At 26.2% G+C, this 5,306-nt stretch overlaps 1 long non-coding RNA gene across 1 annotated transcript; it reads left to right on the top strand.

The window, feature by feature from the left end:
- The first annotated feature begins 312 nt into the window (after positions 1–312).
- Positions 313–4,230, top strand: LOC136088931 (uncharacterized). The gene is made up of 3 exons (XR_010642650.1): positions 313–433; positions 3,921–4,051; positions 4,125–4,230. It is a non-coding gene; the product is annotated as an uncharacterized LOC136088931 (long non-coding RNA).
- Positions 4,231–5,306: the final 1,076 nt, after the last annotated feature.

Raw genomic sequence — 5,306 nt, 5'->3', positions numbered from 1 at the left:
ATAATCATCGTAAGATCATATTATAATTGAATTAAGTATATAAATAGTTGTATATACATTTTTATTAGATAAAAGGATTTAAATTTTTATTAGATGAAGTAGCAAGGATTTTAAGTAGAAAGGATTTTAATTTTTTAAATCGTTTATATTTTGTTTGCTTTATCTTTTCTTTTAGCAGTTTTATTATTTTATATTTTAGAGGGAAAATAGGGCTATGGATGTTATTTAAAGTTATACTAATGCTATTTCCATAAAATGGTTATTACTTCTTTGAAATTTCTGTGATGCTATTAACTATTTTTGTTCTTTTTTAGAAAATTTAGAAAAATTAAATTAAAGTTTTGTGCCAACACTGACAGGCATGTCACATGTTGTTGTATGTTAAAGTTAAATTTTGTTATGAGGATTACAGTTCTTATGAAAAAAAAAGAAGGTAAGGAGTATAGTTTGTAAATATATAGTTTGTTTACTTTGAACCTTTTTAAATTTTCTCGCGTCATTTTTAAAATTTTTGTACACATTTATTGTTTGCATTTATGCGTTTTTCATATGTATGTGTATGTAGTAATAAGTGCTTTATAGTTGTTTTATCAATGTTTTTTTATAATAATGTAAAGTGTTTTATATTGTTTGTGTATGTGTTAATATGTGTTATATAATTGTTTTAAAAAATGTGTTTAAATATGTATATAAGGTATATATTTAACCTTATATACATATTTAAACACATTTATTGTGTTTAAAGTTGGTACATATGTTTATATTATGTTGTTTCAAAGTGCTGTGACTTTGTAAATGTGTAGAGTAAGATTTGCCAGCCAAGTGATGTACATATAGCAGAGGGTTAAATCAAATCAAATCAAATCAATATATTTTCACTTTAATAATAACTGTATATATATATGCAATCGTGCGGGACACATACAAACAGTTATAACCTGATGACGCGTAAAGACCTCTGATGGTATAAATATAGCATAATAATAATGATAACAATAATAAGTAATAAAAAATAAATAAAAATAAGTAGTTATAATAATAGTAATAAATAGTAATAATAATATTAAATGCAGTAATATAATAAGTACTATCTATATATTTTACTATTTATAGGTATATATTTTACTATATATTTATCTATATATATTATAGTGATAATCACAAGGATAATGCAAAAAAAAAAGAATAAATAAAAAATATAAAAATCATAACAATATCAATAACAAAAAATATAACAGTAAAAAGAAGGAAAGAAAGGAAGAAGAGTCAAAGAAGTAGAAGTCATAGGAGTTTTGTTGTGATTCAGCATTTTAGAGCCATATAACTTTACAGGATGATGAAAATGAGGGTACTTGATTGTGACTAAATGAACATTTATATATTTGTATGTTTTATTTTTAGTTTTATGTTTTTATTTCTATTTAATTTTTATTTTATGAGTTTTATATTTTTATTTCTATTTTATGGGTTTTATATTTTTATTTCTATTTTTGGCTTTATGTTTTTATTCTTATTTTTATTTATGAGTTATTTTTATTTATTTCTATGTTACTTTTATTATATTAAAAATTTAGTTATAGAGAATAACTAGGAGGTGATTGCATAACTGATAGTTCATTGATAATTTTTACTGAAGATAAATTTTTTTACATGGGTTATAAAGGCATTTCTATTTGATATTTTGGAGAATATTTTTTTAGTTTCAACAGGAAGAGAGTTCCAACATAGAATTGATTGATACTTGATTGACTTTATGCCATACTCGTGTGTTTGTTTTAAAGGCATAGAAAGACTACAATAAGATACAGACCTAAGTTTATAACTATAAACATCATTTGTGAATTTAAAATAGCTAGTGAAGCAGCTAGGCGTATTATGGTGGACAATGTCCCATACAAGAACACAGTTTGATTAGTAGATAAGTTCGTCAAGCTTTAAAATTTTAGAAAGATTATACAGTATGTCAGAACTAAAACTGTTAGGTTGAAAGTGAATTATTCTTAAAGATTTATTCTGGAGATTTATAAGGTTTTTTTATAAATGGATGGACTTTGTCCCCATATCTGACAACCATAGCGTAGGTAGCAATTAAAAATAGCATGCCAAATATTCACTAGGGTTTCGTAATTCACAAAATGCCTTATTTTGGTAAGCATTCCATTTGCTCGACTTAATTTGTTTGATATGGACTTAATTTGTTGAATAAACAAAAGATTTTCATCTAATAATATGCCCAGATATTTTATTTTATCTACAATATTTAGTTTTTGACCACTAATTCTAAAATTAAGTTTTTTGGTAGTTTTTTTGCCTTGAGGTTTAAATAGAACTAATTCAGTTTTTTTGACATTCAAAGATATTTTGTTTGATCGCAGCCATTGAACCAGTGATGCCAGGTCATAATTTAGGTACTTATTTAGCTTTTTTAAAGACTTATCCACAATCAGAAGGTTAGTGTCATCAGCAAAATGATACACCTTTGAGTATTTAATACAAGTGTTTAAATCATTTATGTAGATAAGGAAAAGAAGCGGACCCAGAGTTGAACCCTGAGGAACACCTATAGATGTAAACTTAGTAGTGGATGAGATATTACCAATAGTAACACTTTGTGGACGATGGTTTAGATATGACTTAAACCAGTTTAGTGCAATTCCCCTTACACCATAATGATACAGTTTTGATAATAAAATTTCATGGTTGACAGTATCAAAAGCTTTTTGCAGGTCAACAAATACCCACCAGCAAATTGCTTTTGATCCAGTGCCTCACGTATGGTTTCAGTTATATCTATGAGTGCTTGGTTAGTAGAGTGTTTCTTTCGGAATCCAAATTGCAGACTATATAAGCTATCTGATAGATTTAAAAAACTGAGCAGCCTGTTATACATAAATTTTTCAATTAGTTTACCGATATTTGAGAGTAAGGATATAGGATGATAGTTACATGGATCTTGTTTACAGCCGCTTTTAAAAATTGGAACAACTTCTGCAACTTTAAATAAGTCAGGGAATATCCCCGATTGAAAAGATTGATTTATTATAATACTCAAGGGGAAGCTCAATTCTTGAGATGCTCAGGTCATTATTTTTGAAGAAATGCTATTGGGATCAGTGCTTTTTTTTGGATTCAAGAGGGAAATATAGTCATTTACGTCTTGAGGAGTAACTGGAGATATAAAAAAAGTATCAAGATTTTGATTTTTTAAATAGTGGCTGAAGTGAAATCTAGGAGGTATAATTTCTTTAGAAAGTTTATCTGCAATTGAAGAGAAGTAATCATTAAAAGTGTTTGCAATTATTTTCTTGTTATTTATAGTTTTATTATTGATATTTAAACTATCTATATTATTGTTGATCTTTGATTTAGTATAAATAATACTCCTTATTCCTTTCCAGGTATTTTTAAGGTTATTTAAGTTTTCATTAAAGTAGGTTGAATAATATGATTTTTTTGAGTATCGCAGTAGGTTACTAATTTGATTTCTGTAATGTTTGAATTTTTGAAAGTATTGTAGCTTTAAATTCTCATTTTTACATTTTATAAACTTCTTGTGCAACTTAACGATAGTGTTTAGTGTCAAAAAATACATAATAATGTATTTTAATAACATTTTGCTTAATGTTATTATTTATGTTCTGTTAAATATGAATGTTATCTTACTCAAGTTATGTTATATACATATTATATTAACTTATGGTGTTTGCTATTGTTGTGTGTTGTCGCTGTGATGTTGTTTTTTTGTTATCTTTTGAGTTGATAGACATTTAGCTTATCTTCATGTTGGTGTCTATTGTTAAAAATAGTAAATAGGTAATTTTATTAAAAATCACTGCTTTTAATCATTCACTAAAAGCCAATACAAATTATTTTGCCATATATACAATTTGTTTTATCTCAATTTGATTTTTTGTCTTTAGCGCTGTTTACTACATGATTAATATTTTGGAATCATGATGTTCCAGCATAAATTATTTTGTAAAGGCTAACATGAAATAATGATATTTTACAACTACTACTCTGGTAAATCACAACAGCTTTTCTCTATAAGGTGCATTGATTTTTATTTTTTGTATGTAATGTTTTTCTTATTATTTATTTATTCATTACATTTTTTATTTTAGATTTATCAGATGATGTATTAATGTGGTATAGAAGAACAAATTATTGTAAATTTTTGTGAATTTTTGAAAAAAACGTTTACTAATAATTTTTTATTTAATTTTTCTTTCTTAGCAGTATGTTTATTATTAGAATTGCATGTTTTTAATATTTTTTATTATTATTTGCTAAGCTAATTTTTTTTCAAACATCTCCTAGCTGATATATATATATATATATATATTTTTAAAGTCATAAGATTATTGCATAATTTATTTTAAATGACAGTCTGTTATATATAAAAATTATTTGTGGATGATATTAGGCTAGAAGCCTAATATCATCCACAAATAATTTATTTTAATTTAGCCTAATATCATCCATTTGAATAAATGGATGATATTAGGCTAGAAGCGGATATTAGTTTAGAAAATGGAAATATTAATAGGCAAGTTGTTTGTGGCACAAATGAAAGAGATAGACTTAAGTGAGATGAAATTAATAATGGACAAAATGCTGCTCGACAAGCAGCAAATAATTCAAACCCAAATGAAGAGAGCTTAGTTAGGCGAGTTAAAAATAATTGTCACAGAAATTGAAGAGATAAGCTTAGGCGAGATGAAATTAATAATCAACAAAATGCGAGAATTGCTGCTAGATACGAAAGAATGCATTGTATAGCAAGAAGTAATACTATTCCAGATTATAATTATGTAGGAGAAATGAATTATATTTATCAGCATTGTGGTGCTAAGAAATTTCCTGATGAAACACATTTTTTATTTTGCCATAATGGAAAGGTAGTTTTGTTGCAACCTTCATCATTTTCACAAGATTTAGAAGATTTATTTAAAGGAAACTATGCAGATAGAAATGCCAATCTGAATTTTTTTAAATATATTAGAAATTATAATGCTTGTCTTTCTTTTGCTTCATTTGCTAATGTAGTTCAACCCATGAATCATGGGCCTCCATGTTTATAGAACATGTGGTCAAGTTTTTCATCGTATTGGTAATTTAAGACCACCAGTTTGGTTAATATAAAGGGACACCAAACCCTTTATATTAACGAAACTTTGTTTCACATTGTTGTTGGAAAACAATCTGTATACCTATGTAGATACTGAAAAAACTAAAAAGGTCTCATACATAACTCATTTTCACAAAAAACTGGATAACTGACTTTTGTCTTCTAAGTAATGGCG

This window comes from Hydra vulgaris, chromosome 12, assembly GCF_038396675.1.
Source record: "Hydra vulgaris chromosome 12, alternate assembly HydraT2T_AEP".
NCBI lineage: Eukaryota > Metazoa > Cnidaria > Hydrozoa > Anthoathecata > Hydridae > Hydra > Hydra vulgaris.
Note: the sequence above shows the minus strand (reverse complement) of the source record. Positions and strands in the feature narration are given on the sequence as shown.